This window comes from Hemitrygon akajei, chromosome 19, assembly GCF_048418815.1.
Source record: "Hemitrygon akajei chromosome 19, sHemAka1.3, whole genome shotgun sequence".
Taxonomy (NCBI): Eukaryota; Metazoa; Chordata; class Chondrichthyes; order Myliobatiformes; family Dasyatidae; genus Hemitrygon; species Hemitrygon akajei.
Window position 1 is genome coordinate 56,509,456 of NC_133142.1, and position 17,788 is coordinate 56,527,243.

At 39.0% G+C, this 17,788-nt stretch overlaps 1 protein-coding gene and 1 long non-coding RNA gene across 8 annotated transcripts in view; one reads left to right on the forward strand and one right to left on the reverse strand.

Moving 5' to 3' along the window:
• Nucleotides 1-972, forward strand: part of LOC140741949 (uncharacterized) — a 69,868-nt gene extending 68,896 nt beyond the window's left edge. Inside the window, exon 3 of the long non-coding RNA XR_012102174.1 lies at nt 742-972. This is a non-coding gene — a long non-coding RNA (uncharacterized lncRNA). The remainder of the gene's footprint in view (nt 1-741) is intronic.
• dock3 (dedicator of cytokinesis 3) overlaps nt 1-17,788 on the reverse strand; it is a 968,429-nt gene that overhangs the window by 727,074 nt on the left and 223,567 nt on the right. The window lies entirely within an intron of this gene.

A 17,788-nucleotide genomic window follows, 5' to 3' on the forward strand; every position in this document is an offset into this window, starting at 1 on the left:
AACTCTGCGGTGACACGGAGCGACTGAAGGGCCAACAACAGGAGAGATTAGACCAGTCCCCGCCCCTGAATGGGATACTGCCTCGGAAGATGAGGACACGTGGGTGTGGTATATGCTGCCTTTTGCAAATTCCCCACTGATTGAGGAAGAGATTCCCAACCCTTCTCACGCTGAGTCCGATGAAAATGGGGGAACTATCTGTGGACAGACTAGGTTTCAGTGGGACCATGAAAGGGATGAAGCAGGGCTCAGCCAAGTGGCAGAATGGTCCGAGTTGCAGCAGCGCATGAATGATAGAACCGGGAAGACCTCACCATGTAGACCAAAAGTATCCCAAGGAGTGTCTGAACCTTTAGTAGTAGATGAGGGGGTAAGGAGGTCTCAAAGAAACAGGAGACCACCAGATAGGCTGGCCTTTGTAGCACCGGGGGAACAGAGTGTGGCACCTATTGCCCTGGTGAGTTACATTACTGCCATTTACACCTGGGTTGGACTTAGTGCTTTGTATGAAGGGGTGGCAAATTATCTCAATGTCATGAGGACATGACTAATTTTGGTTGGGGGAGAGTGCAACAACCTGTGAAAGGTTTCACTGCTAACGTAATGGTCTTTCTGTAGAAGCAGTGTTTGGATTATGGTTGGAGATTCAGGGTGCTTTGGAATGTGAGCCATCCAATGAAGGGAGTGTGTTTTCATGTCGTGTGCCTGACACCAATGTGAGCTGGGTCATTTGTTCAGCAGGAACGAAGGGAGAAGACGCTGGAGAAGAGGTCATAAGACTCAACCCGAAGCGGGGCCATGATTCAACGAAGCCTGGGGAGATCGAAGGAGGATCGTTGAATGGAAAACCATGAGCTCCAACTTATGCACATTAGACTGTTTCATTAAAATGGGCCCTTTTCTTTTATTTTTGCTTTTTCTTTACTAACCCTTAGTCAATTAAGATTTATAAAGCCAAATTATTTAATTGTATGCAGTGTACTGTGTTATTTCGTGGTAGTTATTTGTAACAGGATAATGAATCATGCAGGATCCACACAAACAGGGGGTTTTGAGTTTTTGCACCTCAATCTCACACGTTTGCTGAGGCCAGAGATCGTCTTCCCTAAACTTGTGCAGCCGACGGAACCAGAGTGTTTCATGTATGCTAAATTTGGAGTCCATAGATCCCCAGCAATGTGTGGGTATCTCAGTCTTTGATAATAGAGCTTGACCTGCTGACAACACGTATCCAATGTGAACTGGAAGTTGGTTAGTAATGAGGACCCAGGATGTAATGATGAAAGAAACCCAGATTTTGTTCAACAGGTTTGAGAAGTTTGCACCCTATAAGTACGTAAACAAAACTGGTAAATCAGAAAGTAAGAATAAAGGACGTGATGAAAAACATAACATATTGCTATTTCATGCATCAGAAAACAACATTATCAATTTAAGAAATAATGGTGAAAAGCAAAAATTAAAGGTAAGCAAATCCAGACTGAAAACAGTAATACAAGTAAAAACGAATGAGTTTGATCTAATAGCTGCACAGCAGAGATTTAGTTGCATTATGACAAAGGTGAGATATTAGATAGTTCAGGTTATTTGCTTTTTAGAAAGTACAAATAATATGGAAAAGGAGTGAGGTATTTGGAAGAGAAAGGATAGCACTGTAAATAAAGATGATAAAAGGCAGTAATGAGGAATCATTTGGTTATTAATGGACAAAGTAAAATCAAGATACATTTAGCTAACAAATAACTTTTTAAAAAAACAGTAAACCAAATTGTTCACAGTCCACTAACACTAGCAAAGCAACTGGAGAAAATGTTAAACTAGAAATTAATTGACTCAGTTTCTCAATTGCCTGATAATCTTCTTCTGTGCCATAGCTCAAAATAGAGCGTATAATTAGGAAATTGTTGAGAGCGGTGGCCTCCCCAATGTAGCTGACTGAATGTAACTACCGCCTCTCCTCTAGGGACTTTGTATTTCTGAAGGCACCTCTTCTCAAAGGCAGTCATCAATAAAAGAAAGTGGTCCAGATTTTCACCACATCTTTCTTGTTAATGGTGTAGTGCAGTGAGGCAGAATGAGAGAAACACTCATCTTGCAGATAGTACATCAAAGAATAAGGCTTTCCTTCCCTTCACTAGTCTGCAGGTCACCCTTAGGCAAAGAGTCACACTTCCTTAGCTTCCCGATCAGGATCCTGTGAAGCCACTGGAGCAAGTGCTGGATGGTCATATGAGCAGCTGGTGCATATCACATGCGATCACTGACAACAGTCAGAAAACCTCTGAAGAATATTGATAATGGCTGGGGACACCCATCTAGTAACGGCAATGCCCAGAAGGAGGCAATAGCAAAACCACTTCTGTAGAAAAATAAGACCATAAGACCCATGTCATATGACATGGCACATAATGATGATGATCCTCATTAAAGCTTCCACATACTTCCTGTAGTGAGGCAAGCAGACTGAACACCATACTCCAAATGTGATCTAACCAGAGCTGTATAGAGCTGCAACATTATCTCACAGCTCTTGAACTCAATCTCCTGACTAATAAAAGCCAACACACCATTCATCTTCTTAACCAGCCTATCAATATGCAGCAGCTTCAGGGGATCTATAGACATGGGCTCCAGCTCCCTCTATTTCTCCATGCTGCTAGGAATCCTGCCATTAATCCTGAAAAAAACAACAGAACATCTGCAGATGCTGGAAACCAAAGTAATACACACAAATGTTGTAATCTTTTTGCAACTTACTTCCCTACTTTACATCAGCAGCAAACCTGGAAATATTACATGCTTTTTTGTTCCAAACTATTAATGAAGATTATAAACAGCCAATTTTACAAAGCACCCCACAAGTCCTAGTGTGACAACATGAAAAACAATTCATATTACTCCCTTGTTTTCTAACCTATTAAATACTGCTATCTGTAATAATATGTTCCCCAATGGGTTCCTAGCTTATGCAAAAACTTTTATATAGAACCAAACACACCATTGCTTCCCTTTCATTTAGTCTGCTATTTCCATTCTCAAAGAACTCGATAAATTTTCTTACACACACTTTGCCTTTCATAAAGCTATAATGACTGACTAATCAAGTAATGCTTTTCAAGGTACTCCTTTACCATTTCTTCAGCAGTATATTTGGATACATTTCTAATAATTGACTTTAAGCTGGTTTTTTGTATTTTCTCTCCTACTCCTTTCTTGAATAATATTTTTACATTCACTGTTTACAAATCTGGTGGAACCTTTCCAGAATCTATGACATTCTGGAAAATTAAATGAATGCATTCAATTAACTGTGTAGCTACATCTTTTAGAATCCTCGGATCCAGACCATGTATTTCAAGAACCTGTCAGACTTAGGTCTCATTACTAAATTTGAACTGTTTTAATCACTTCATCCTCTTTTACCTCTTGATCACCTCCTGTTTTTGGTATATTCTGTGTTTATTACCTCTTCTGTATCAATATTACGCATTATTACCTTGTTTCAACTTTTTAGAAACCAGATCTTATTTTTGCTAATCTCTTCCTCTTGACATATTTGAAGTAATTTATTTAATCTGTTTAATTAATTGAAGTTATTACTGTTATTAAATACTTGTGAATATCTTGAAATTTACAAATATTCATAGTCACTCATTGTTGTAAAAAATAATATCTTTTAAAAAATTGTATACATTTTTTTAAAATAAAGAAAAACAAATTTCAAACAAAAGCCTCATTCAATCAGACAGAAGTTCCAATGGAACATTTATTTCTTTTCCCTAAATATTTTCTTCCAATTCTGATAGTTCAGCCATTTTCCCTGTTTCTTTTAATCAATCTGTATACCAATACCATCTGTGAGACAGATGGAGCAGATGGAGATTGGGACTAATAGTTCAAGATCACTTGAAATTTACAAAAGGGCATAAATATTGATTTCAGCGTCTTCAGCAATCTTGCAGCAGCTTTTCAAATTATCTTTCTACTTCAGTGTTATTCGGTTAAATGGCTCATGTTTGGTTAAATGATTGAGAAAAACAAAACCATGAATCAGAATACACCTTCAGAACGGATAAATTTCAAAACTGTAAATACCTTTACAATACAAGAAAATAGGAGCAGAAGTAGGTCACCTGAGCCTTCAAGTCTGCCCTGCCAATCAATATGATCATGGCTGTTCCTAACCCAGGTCTCAACTCTTCCTTTCTGCAAGATCACTAGGACCAATCTTTCAAAAATATATGTATCTCCACTTTGTATCATTTCCAAAGATCTAGCTTCCACAACTCTTCGGAGCTAACAATTCTAGAGACTCACTATTCTATGTGATATGAATTTTCCATACTTTTTAATTGACTGGTGGTTAATTTAGAAACTATATCCCCTTGTTCTAGACTCTCCCACTAGTGAAAATGTGCTCTGTTACACAGCCTTTTTATCTTGTAGATTTATACAAGAACTTCCCTTATTCTTCTAAGTGTCAAAAAGAAACACAAAACTAACTTGTTAAGCCTCTCCCAATAGGATAATACTCTCATTTTAGGAACTAGCCTGGTTAATATCTTTTAGACTATCTGTAATGCCACTACATCCTTCCTATGCAGTATCTCAGGTGTGGCAGTACCAATACCCTGTACAAATGTAACAATGTTTCTCTGTTTCTAAATTCCAACTTCATTTTAAGACCAATATATACCTATTTGCCTTAGCTCCTTTCTGCACTTATCCAATGTCTATTTGTGAGTCATACATAAAAATAATTTGGATTCCTTGATATTTCACTCATTTGCAGTCTCTTTCATTTAAATAATAATCTGCCTTTTGATTCCTCTTACCAAAGTACATGCACATCTTCCCACACTAAACTTCAATTACCAAATTTTGTCTGCTCTTTCAATCTATTTAGAACTCACTACAAAGTCATAGTATCCTCATCATTACATGACCTTCCATTTATTTTTGAGTCCTCTACAAACTTGGATACATTACACTCTGCCCTCCCTGAGGTCATTAATATAAATTGTAAATAACTGATGGTCAAGAACTGAGAAGAACTTGGAAACTGGCTTCCTCTCAATGGACTTTCTCACTGCTTCAGTGAAACAGCCAACATAATTAAAAAACTACCCACCTCAGAAATTCACTCTTCTCCCCAATCCTGTCAGGTAGAAGATATAAAAACTTCTATATATAATAATTTTGTTCTAATTACAGTCGGCCCTCCTATCCGCAGGTTCCGCATGTGCAGATTCAACCAACCACGGATCAGGAAAACCCAGAAATTCTCTCTCAAGCACTTGATGTTTGAGCATGTACAGTTTTTTTTCTTGTCATTATTCCCTAAACAATACAGTATAACAACTATTTACATTGTATTAGGTATTATAAGCAATCTAGAGATGATTTAAAGTATATGGGAGGATATGCATAGGTTACCCTGGATTGGGATCGGAAAAAAAACGTAAGTTTTCTCTCCAGCACTCGTTTGAGCACATACAGACTTTTTTTTTCTTGTCATTATTCTCGAAACAATACAGTGTAACAACTATTTACATAGCATTTACTTTGTATTAGGTATTATAAGTAAGTTGGAACAGGTACATCCGGTATTATTTAGCGTCAGTTAGTCAAATGTTTGTCTTAGTACATAGTATATATTTTACTTTTCTATGCATATAAAACACTTAAGAAATGTATGTATTTCAATAACTAAACTACTGCATTGCTTAGTAATAATTGTAGCTTTCATCTGGGCAGGGCCTTTCACATGCTCCATCATTCTCAATTTATCCTTTAAAATTGTTCCGATCGTTGACCAACTGTAGCCTAACACTTTTCCAATGACCGATGGCATTTCACCTCTTTCCGATTGCTTTATTATTTCCACTTTATTTTCAATCGTGATCGTTTTCCGTCAATGGAACAGAAACACTGTGGGCGGTGGGTCCTGAGCTCCACTGCATCCTAAAGTCCACCGCACTGAGATAGGTTAAATAAGGGACTTGAGCATCCACATTTTTCGGTATCTGCGGGGGGGGGGGGAAGGGGGTGTCCCGGAAACAACCCCTCGCGAATAAGGAGGGCTGACTGTATTTTCTTTCTTTTAAAGATGATGTATAATTTATGCATCTGCTTTTCTTGTGAATGCTACTTATATGATGCTATGTGCCTGTGATGCTGTAGCAAGTAAGTTTTACACGGCACCTGTACACACATGTAGTTGTTCATATACCAATAAATTTTGACATTGACTTTGAAAACTGAAAACATGTACCACTAGACTCAAGGACAGCTTCTATCCCACTACTATAAGATTACTGAACCTGGTCTGACCTCACAATCTACCTAGCTTGTACTAGATATTGGTAATTAACTTGCTCCCCAAGATGCAGATGGAAAAGGCAGGAAAGGGAAGGGAAGAGTTATAGATGGGCCATCTGTACAACAAAAGGAGACAACAAAAATACAATTGTCAGCATACCAGTAAAAGAGATGAGGAGGGGGTCTGATCAGGTTAGAAGCAAGGGCTGTACCAGATAATATGCTCAAAACAATGCAGCTCAGATCCATATGGATTCCAATAATCATGCTTTTGATTTCAGGGAAGTGAATAGAATTTTTAAAAAAGAGGTTGTTCAATGAGGACAAGGAGAACTATGTTGTGCATGGTTGGAGGAATTTGTGCAGCAAATACATCTTGGTGAAACTGGTCTGTTTTGAAATTCCAAAACATTAAACTAATTAGAAGAAAGACAAGAGAGCCAGAATGCAAATCTAACTCTGCTCTTTAAGCAGGGCACACACGTAGCATGTGGTAGCATCACGTCATATGCAATTCACATATTTTTATATATAATCCATAATCAATTATATTAATAAACAAGAATGCTTAATCAAATATATTTATAAATTTACTCAAATATTAAATACACAACACTCCTCCCTGCTTAACTATTAACTAGTGTCACTAGTTAATCTGCCCCATACTTTATAATATTTCATATTAACACACTTCAGTTTGTTATTTATGCGTGATTCATCTATAGATTTTATCCTTACCTTCATAAGGATTCATTTTATCCTTACCTTCATGTTATGTGTACTACTCGTTCTGAGAAACATTGTCTCTTTCTATATACATTATATGGCATGTATATAGTTAAATGACAATAAATTTGACATAATAAACTCCAACTCTATACAGAATGCATCTCAACTATATACACTGCATACTTATATAACTACAATACAGACATCCACAGTATAGTAATTTTTTTTTAATTGTCCCATATAGGCTGAAAGACTTAATCACGGTGGAAGATTTCTTACTCTTGTGGAATACATCTTTGCTGACAAGGGAGGTCACTCTGCTTGCCAGATGAGACTTGCGGCTGTGAAACAATCTCAGGTTCTGGGGCCTCCTCCATGGTGGCTGTAGGCAGTAGCTCAGAGACTGCAGAAAGTGGTTTTGACAGCTCTGAATACCTTTCATCCCTTTCCTTTTTCTTCTAAATGGCCTACTCCTGCACCTATTTTCTATGTTTCTAGTTTGTGCATCTTGATATTGGGAAGATCCATTTAGTTCACTGGAGTATTCTCTTATTAATCCTATTGCTCCCTTTACAATCTCATCTCTCCTCTTGATTTCGTCATCCACAACATCTGCTGATGAATCCTGTTTTTGTATCTCCATTGTCTCCTTTCTTTTTGGCCTTTTATTCATCCAGCTGGACTTTGGTCTTTGCCTCTACTTTTACAAGTAGTTTGTCATCTTCCACTTTAAGTTCTTGCAATAACCTTAATGCACACAGAGTAGATTCTAGTTCTTTATAAATACAAAAGTCAAATGCTTGGAACTTTTCTGAAGCTCCTTGAACTTTCCTCCAGCTTAAAACCAAGCCACATGTCACAAGTAACTACCTAATTAACATATCAGAGGCTGTCACAGATGCAACCTACAGAAACCGTTTAGTCAGACCACTGTTTTCATCACATTCATGCTTCGTCTGAGCGGCATGGTCCTTCCTTGGTCCAACATGCTCTCCAACCAGAGGCACAGAAGTTGCCATCAACACCAGTTTGCCCTCTGTTGGACAGCAGTTCATGTTGTACAGTATGGATGGGGGATGGGTCTCTAATCAAATTGTAGCTGTCTGAGCCAATCACTCCCCCACAATGCTGGTCCTGCTTTTATAACATACAAGCCCAATGTGGGTTGTTGGTTGTTTTATTTCACTGCCATGAATGTCATTCCCACAGGAGTTATCTTTTCTCCCATACAAGTTATTTGGATATCTACAGGCTTCAATTTAATATCTTTGAAATGCTGTTCAAATTCATTGTGTGGAATTATTTTAACAGCTGAGTCAGAATCCAATTCCATTTTAATTAATTTGCCATTCACTTCTGGTGTAAGCCATAAGCTTGTCTGGCAGGTTACATCAGAAAGATAGAAGTTTTTTTTTAATTACACAACAGATAATGTAACTGACAACTGAACTAATTGAGCAAAATAGTAATGGAATAGCCAATGAAAAATAAGCACCATTTCTTGCTGAGTGCATTGGATGGAAAAGCATATAGTTTGTTTATGAATTTGACTGCTCTAACCAAACCAGCCAAAATGAGCTTTGCCGATAATGTGAAAGTAATACAGGAACAGTTCGAACCAAAGCCATAGTTGACTGCAGAACACTTTAGGCTTCATAAGCAAAATCAAAAGGAAAGGGAGTCCATTTCAGTGTACATGCCGAATTGGTAGTTTTCAGATTGTAAATCTCAAGACCACTCAATCTTGTGCAACTCTCATCATCAGATTTTTCATCAACAGTATGCAGATTAGTGCTCTTTTTGAAATTGCAACTTGTATTTTTAGCTTTTTCTGCTTCCTGTGTAGTCCATTTATTTTGCTCTGCCCAACATGTTCTTTGTATGTGACCTACTTTGTTGCATTTTCTGCAAGCTTTGCTTTTAAATCTTCATTTGTCTGTATGTGAGCCCCCTGCCACAATAGTAACACAATTTTTTCGGCCAGGCAGGCCTCCGTCTGGATGTTCACTCTCACTTTTATTCCTGACTACAACTCAACTCCATCTCTGTCTGCATTTTCCACTGATACAGCTATTTCATCTGCTCTTATAAATAAGTTATGCTTCAGTTAGGAGCTGTTTTTCCAATGCTTTCTTGTAAGATTCCACAGAATAAATCATCCCTCAGTTCATCAATAAGCCATTCACTGAACAGACAATCTCTTTAATTTAGCCACATACACTGAAATAGACTTCCCTCCCCTTTTGATTCTACTTATGAAACCTAAAGCATCTGCAATCAACAATGGCTTTGGATCCAAATATTCCTGCATTACTTTCACACTATTAGCAAGGCTCATTTTGGCCGGTTTGTTTGGAGCAGTCAAACTCCTAGGTAGGGAGACATCTCAGGTTTGTTTTAAAAAAATACCCTGTCACCACTGTTAGGTTTTGTAATTCCAAAACATTAAACTAAATAGAAGAAAAATAGAGCCAGGGAATAAGAGTCTAATTCCACTCTTTACTTTAAGGGAGGCTCTCATGTATCATACGATAGTGTCACGACACATGCAATTCATGTATTTTTTGATATAGCCTGTAAACACAACAGAAATTATCTATGACTGTTTAGGAATCAATAGCCCAATATTCTATGTTGCAGTCATGACTACAGGAAGGTCTGTGTGGTCGAGAGTTGGTGTTCAACCTCCACCATGTAGCAGTCAGTTGGCAGTCAATTGCAATGCCTTTCTTAACAGATTTGATAACAATGTTGGGACTGATGCTCAGTAAATGGAATTTAGAGGGAATAAGGTTCAGTAAATGTAGTGTAAAAAATTAGAAAGATAAATCAAGATCATGCTGGCACTTATTGATAATTAGATCCAAAAAGGGTGTCACAATTAGGGCTCTGGGTGGAATGGGAAGTTTGAAGATGGAAGATGGGGTCCTCAATCTGGGATGAAGACTCCTAGCCAAACAAGCAACAATGGCGGTGAAGGAGGCAGAAGAACTCAACATCATGTCAGACTCAGAAGTTAGTCTGAAGATGTAGAGAACTATAACTGAGGTCTGTTAGGGTTAATGTTAGGGTTAATTCGAGACTGCCATTACAGGTCAGGAGTGGCTCACGTAATATTAGGGGACCGGAATGCGAGGGAGGGGGGAGCGAAACTGGGGATTGCGCTACACCGAAACTACTAGTGTCACGCGATTCAGTAAACAAAAGAAACAGGTAACTCGTGCGTGTATGGCATCGGGCCAATAAGATGGACACAAGTGCCCGATGTTACCTAATATGTATCGGGGGGTTGTGCTGGGGGGAAAAGGGATATAAATAAGAGCAGATTGTAAGGGGAAGTCGGAACGCGCCTTCTCCAGCGACTCCGTGGATTCGCTGTGCCAGTTACGGATTCTGCAATAAACCCAAGTTTTGTAATATTCCGGTGTTGGTTGTCTCTCTTCCTAAACGAACACAGGGCAGAATTTCAAGCCCAACAGGTCTCTGCTGAGGATTGATGTTTTGGGATTAGAAAGAATTACTGAAAACAGCATATGGGTAGGATAGTAGCAAAAATATGAAGAAATCTCAGAAGGCAAACCCATTTTAATTCAACAACTAGGTAAAACAGGTCTCGTTTAATGTCCACCTCTCAAAGAATTATACCTTTCTGCAAACTATCTGGCTCAGAAGAAAATGACAACAAAAGCTAGATCAGCAGCAACACAAATGGACTGTTGTACAGCAGATAGATTAAAGTCTAAGATGGCAAGTTGATCAACAAAGTCAAGAAAGAGCACAAGGGATCCAAGGGAATGCAACAACTAAGTAGGTCAGACGCAGGAAGCAAAGGTGATTGATGTTTTGTGGCTCTAAGACTAGTACAGGTACTGGCCTGCATGAAAAGTGGTTGATGCAAAATCTCTCATCTTATTTAAACAGCAATTGCATGTTATTAAACTATAAGCTCAGTTACAATGGGCCGAATGGCCTTCACTAATTATTAACATTCCAAGGTTTAGCTTTTCCTCCCATTAATGGTTAACAGTGGGGAAAAATAGTATCAGTAAAATCTGAAAAGTGACAACAACTTTGTGAAACATACAAAAAATGTGAACTTCATTTGATCCAAACTTTTCCTTCACAAAGAGGAAAATGATGAATAGAAAATGAAGCAATTTAACTTAAAATATAACTTGATGAGATTTGACTGCATGGAAATATGCTGAAGAATTGAAGAAATGCACATTTAATTACAATTAATATCTTTGAAAGTAACCAAAAACACTATCAAATTAGTTTGTTGTTTGAGTATTATTACTCATCATGAGCCAGTTGTTTCAGCTGAAAGGTGCAGTTTGTACTGAATGATCCTCCAGAATGGATTCACAGATTGGAGCTGGTGCAGTTCTGATGGAAATTAAACAATGCTCACTTTGATTAGCACAGACTGTATCTCACATTTATTATGAAACACTGTTGAGAGAGGGAAGATTCTTGTTTAGACTGTTAGTACAGGGCAAGTCTATAATGCTGCAATGTATTTAGTCATAAGGTATAAAGCTACACCCCAAGCTTGCTTTGGGCTTCATTAGAACAGTGTAGAACACAAGACAATGTATGACAAACAATCACGTTTATCACCATTGACATTTTTCATGAAATTAGTTGTTCTGCAGCAACTGTACAGAGCAATATTTTTAAAATTACATTAAGTTACTTATGAATATATAAAAACAAATACAAATACAATAGTGAGATAATATTCATGGGTTAATGAACTGTTGAGAAATCTGATGGCAGAGGAAAAGAAGCTTTTCCTACAAAGTTGAATGTGCATTTTCAGGCTCCTGTATCTCCCCTCAATCATATTAATAAGATGAGGACATGTTCTGGATGCTGAGAGCCATTCACAATGAATGCTACCTTCTTGAGACATCGCCTTTTGAAGATGTCCTCAATGGTGGGGAAGGCTAATGCCCATGATGGAATCAGGTGAGTCTACAAAACTCTGCAGCTTTCTCCAATCCTGTGCATTGGTGTTTCCACACCAGATGGTGATACAACCCATTAAAATGCTCTCCGCGGTACATCTGCAGAGATTTGCAAATGCCTTTGATGACATACCAAATCTCCTAACACTCTCAATGAAACAGAACTGTTTGTGTGCCTTCTTAATTGCATCAATATGTTGTGACCAGAATAGATCTTTGTGATGTTGGCAGCTAGAAACTTGAACCTGCTCACCCTTTCCACTGCTGACCTCTCAGTGACGACTGGCATGTGTTTTCGTGGCTTTCCCTTCCTGAAGTCCACATCAATTCCTTGGTCTTGCTGATGCTGAGTGCAAGGTTGTTGATGCAACACCTTCTTCCATCGGGATCAATAAAGTATGTCTGTCTGTGTCTGTTCTAACCAGCCAATCCCTCTCATACTTGTATGACCCCTTTTCATCATCTGTGATTCTGCCAACAACAATTATGCCATGGACAAATTTATAGATGCTATAGAGTCATGACAGAAAGAGTAGAGCACTGGGCTAAGCATGCATCTTTGAGATGTGCCTGTGTTAATAGTCAGTGAGGAAGTGATATTATTTACTGTCCACACTTACAGTAGTCTCCCGATGACAAAGTCAAGGATCCACTTGCAGAAGTCCAGGTTCTGAAACTTGTTAAGTCACACTAAGGGGATGATGGCATTGAACACTAAGCTGTACTCAATCAATAGCATCCTTGCATAGTAATAATAAGTGTGCTGGAGATTTAAGATGATAGGCAACTGGAAATTCAGCATCAAACCTGCAGACAAAGTATAGATGCTCATAAAGCAGTCAGCTAGGCAGCATTCAGCTTCCCTAATGTATAGAAATTCAGTTTACAGAACTACTATAATCCTCAAGTATAAGTTGCTGCCTTAAATGGAATGAATGCTTAGGTTCCTGGATGGTGGGGAGGAAAAAAAAGGTTAAATTTGACATTGTCAGAACCTGAGAAACTAGGAAAACGAAATAAGAGTCAGTCTTAAGCGGAACCTGGATGGTAGGAGGTAGTCAAGATTGATTTGGGAGCCTGTAGGCTTGTAATGGGCACTGTATATTAATCATGAACCAAAATTGTGATGAAGTAGTCAAGAAAGGACAAAGAAGAGTCCGAGATGGTACAATATATAAGAACAAATTCCAGCAAAGCCAAGGGAATTTTCTAGTTTGCTGTGAGAGTAATAAACAACTTCAGTGCAGTCATCAGTGCACCATGGCAGTGAAAGAGGGGACTATGTAGGTGTCCCTCCTGCTTTTTGAAATCTAACATTCTGGGTTGGGGGAAGAAAAATAAGTCTTCAAACCTACTTTTGCAAGGATGCAAAGTAGCTCTGTGACAAGTGGGGAAGTACATGCTTTCCCACCCCACTTTCTGTTATACTTCCTGTACCAGGACTAATTGTTTTTCTAGAAATTCCAGTAGTTTTCTCTGTATTACAACTTGTAGCATTGCCCTGTGTTAAGGAGGGATTATTGCCCAGTCAAACAAGTGTCATTAAGTTAGTATCAAATGCTGGGGTCTCAACAGTTATCTCAGAGAAAACATGTCCATCATCAACTAGATCCTGAAGCTGCTGCAGAGATGGATGAATAACTTTTTAATGTTACAATGTATTTTATTTAAAGTCTTATTACTGCCCTTCCACTTTACCAAGCTTGACCATCTTCTCTATTAATTAGCTTCCACACATACCAGATGCATGCCAAATGGAGGTATCATAATGCCATATTTAAATACAATTCAATCTAACACATCTAGGAAAATGTGCTAAATGATTAGCAACTACAGATTATTGTTACAATAGAATCCATTCGCCAGTGAAATTCTGCTTATTCTATACCATCAATTTTACAAGAGCATTACCACTAGCTCTGATATTCAAATTATGGCTTCTGGGACAGGAACAAACCAAGGTTGAAGAAGCTGAAAGAAGTACTTAACTATATAACATTACATTACCTTCATAAAGACAAGCAGTACCTCAAATAACTATGCTCTAAGCTTTCCTTCTATTGCATGAGTATATTTGCTTCAGCAAACAGAGGAAAACTTTGATTTTACAAGATTATACACTGTAAGATAAAGTGATTTCTGTTGTTGACACTCGAACACTTCAATTCAACCCCCAAAGCAAACTGAACACAAATGCAATTATTTCAGTTTCTCAGTGGTGAAGTGTCAGCTTATTTCACTGATATGTCTTGATCAGCACAGATATCAAGGATTAAAGAGCCTATTCCTACACTGTACTTTTCCATCTTCTATGTTTTATGCATGCTTAGAGGCAGAAACCACAATGCCAGCCACAAAAGCTACCCTACTTTCAGGTGACCAGTCAGTGTCCGTAACAGCATCAGATATGAGAACGACTGTGCAGAGAGACAACTCCTATGAGGCTGCCAAGCCAGACAACATCCCAGTGTCTGGGATGTTTGAAGATGGCACCAGTGTACATCGGCAACTCTGCAAGCTGCAGGAATTTGTACTTTTCCTCTTAAGTATATCCTTTTGAACTACTTTGCTGCAATCTACAGCATATAAATTTCCTCTTAAAAACAGATTATGAAATTATCTTGAAAAAATCAATGATCTTCAGATCTCACGTTTGACAGTTCAACGTGGAGCAGTTAAGACGGTTCAATAAGGATCAATGCCAAGGCCGAAAACGTGGCAGGAGAGATGGGATTCAAACCAAGCTGAAGCACAGAGAGATGAGGCCTCCTCTACCTACCATCTTGTTAGCGAATGTACAGTCACTTGAAAATAAGATTGATGATCTCAGGGCAAGGCTGCTGAATCAGAGGTAGATGAGGCAGATCTCAATTGTTGGTTGCATGGAGACTTGGTTAACAGTGAACACACCGGATGCAGCTATCTGACCAAAAGGTTTTTAAGATTTTCAGAATGGACTGAACCTTGAATGGTGGTAAGGAAAGAAGTGGCACCATATGCTTTTTAGTCAATTCTTATTGGTGCAAAGACGCTGGGATTAAGTCGATTTCTTGTTCCCATGACTTAGAAAAACTAACAATTAAATGTAGACCATTCTATTTGCCTCAGGAGTTCTCAGCTATGATCCTGACTGCACATTACATACCATCACGGCCAGTTATAAGCAAGCACTCAAGAAACTGTACAATGCTGTCTATAAACAAAAATAGCCCATCCCGACACATTTCAAATTTAAGTTGGCAACTTTAACTAGGCTTATTTGAAGAATGCCCAGCCCAGTTATCACCAGTACATAACCTGCTGCACCGGAGGTCCCAACACACTAGACCACTGCTACACTATGATAAGGAATGCCTATTGCTCCTTTCCAAGACCGTACTTTGGCAAGTCGCATCATTTGTCTGTACCCCTGCTACCTGCATACAGACAGGGCCTAAAGAACAAAGCTCCAGAGATCAAGACAACCAAGAGATGGTCTTGGGAGGCTGAGGAACAGTTACAGGATTGCCTTAAGTCAGTGGACTGGGGGTGTTCAAGAATTCATCTGAGGACCTGAATGATTACACCTGAGTCATTACAGACTTTATTAAAACAGCTGTGGATGAGCGTGACCTAAAGAAATCGTTCAGGCTTTTCCCCCCATTCAGAAGCCCTAGATGAACAATAAAATCCATAACCTCCTAAGAGCCAGTCAGAGGAATTCAAGTATGGAGATCAAGAATGCTACAAGAGGTTCAAGTATGTTCTCCTGAAAATTATCTCATGAGCAAAGTGGAGATTCCGGACTAGTATTTAATCAACAAGGGATACTTGACAGCTATGACTGGGTTTGAATGCTATAACCTTCTATAAAGCTAAATTTTGTGACATATAGGACAGCAGAGCTTCGCTTTCAGATGAGCTCAATGCCTTTTATGCTCACTTTGACCATCAGAACACGGAGGAACCATCGCTCACATCCCCATGTCCTCCAATAATTCTTTGGTCGCAGTATCTGAAGATGATGTGTGGGCTGCCTTCACGAGAGTAGATCCAAGGAAAGCATCCAATCTGGATGGAGTACCTGGCTGAGTACTTAAGACCTATGCCAACCAACTGGCTGGTGCATTCACGGATATCTTCAATCTCTTGCTCCGGCAGTGTATGGTACCCACCTGCGCCAACTGCATCAAGCAGGCTTCAATCGTACCAATGCCCAAGAAGAACATGGTAACCTGTCTAAATGACCATCAACCAGTAGCACTTGAACCCACAGTGATGAAGTGTTTTGAGAGCCTGGTATTGAAGTATATCTGCTTCTGTCTGAATGGTGACTTGAATTCACTCCGATTCACCTACAGAAGCAACAGGTCTACAAAAGATGTTATCTCGTTGGCTCTTCACAAAACCCTGGATCATCTGGACAGCAAAGATGCATACATCAGGATGCTCTTTATCCATTACAGCTCAGCATTTAAGACCATCATCCCCTCAAAACTAATCAGTAAAACTCTAAGATCTGGGCCTCAACATTGTGCAACTGTGTCCTGGATTTCCTCACTTGTAGACCCCCGTCAGTTCAGATTGGCAAAAACATCTCCTCCACAATTTCCATTGGCAAAGGAGCACTGCAGGGATGTGTACTTACCCCCTGCTCTACTTGCTTTACACCAATGACTGTGTGGCTAAGTACAGCTCCAACACTATACACAAGTTTGCTGACAACACCACTGTTGTGGGCTATATTAAAGGGGTTAACGAATCAGCATACAGGGGCGAAAACTTAACTGAGTGGTACGATAACAACCACCTCTCAATGTCAATAAGACCAAGGAACAGATTGTAGACTTCAGGAGAGGGAAACCAGAGGTCCATAAGCCAGTAATCATCTGACAATCAGATTTAAATTCCTGGGTGTCACTATCTCAGTGTACTTGTCCTGGACTTGTAAATGTAATTGCAAAGAAAGCAAGGCAGCGTCTCTACTTACTCAGGAGTCTGCAGAGGTTTGCCATGTCATTGAAAACCTTTGCAAACTTCTATAGATTTGTGGTGGAAAATGTGCTGGCTGGCTTCATTATAGCCTGGTATGGGAACACCAATGTCTTTAAGCAGAAAAACCTTCTAAAGGTAGTGGATTCAGCCCAGTGCATCATGGGTAAAACTCTCCCAACCATTGAACTCATCTACCTGAAACACTGCCGTAGAAAAGCAGCATCCAAAGAACCTCACCACTTAGGCCATGCTCTTTTCTTGCTGCTGCCATTAAGTTAAAGAATAGTTACTACCCATTAACCATCAGGCTCTTGAACAAAAGAGGATAGCTAAACTCATTTAAGAACTCTGTTATATTGTTATTTCAAGCTTGTTATTTACATTTGCATTTGCACAGTTTGTTTACAGCTCGTGATGTTTACACTTTACAGTTACCATTCTATAGATTTGCTAAGTATGTCTGCAGAAAAGGAATCTCAGGGCTGTATGAGGTGATATGCAAGTACTCTGGTAATATAATTTATTTTGAACTTTGAAGTATTCAGGGAGTGTGCACACCAGCTCAATGATGTCTTCATTGACATCGTCAACAATTCACTCATCCAGGCTGCAGTCCCCACACTTTTCACATTTGCCACTATAATCCCTGTACTAAAGAACTTTACATCTTCAGAACTAAATGACTACCATCCGGTGACAATGACACCAATTATCATGATGTGCTTTGAACAGCTGGTAATGGCACAAATCTAAAACTCTTTTCCTGCCATATTGCCACCAATATGCTTACC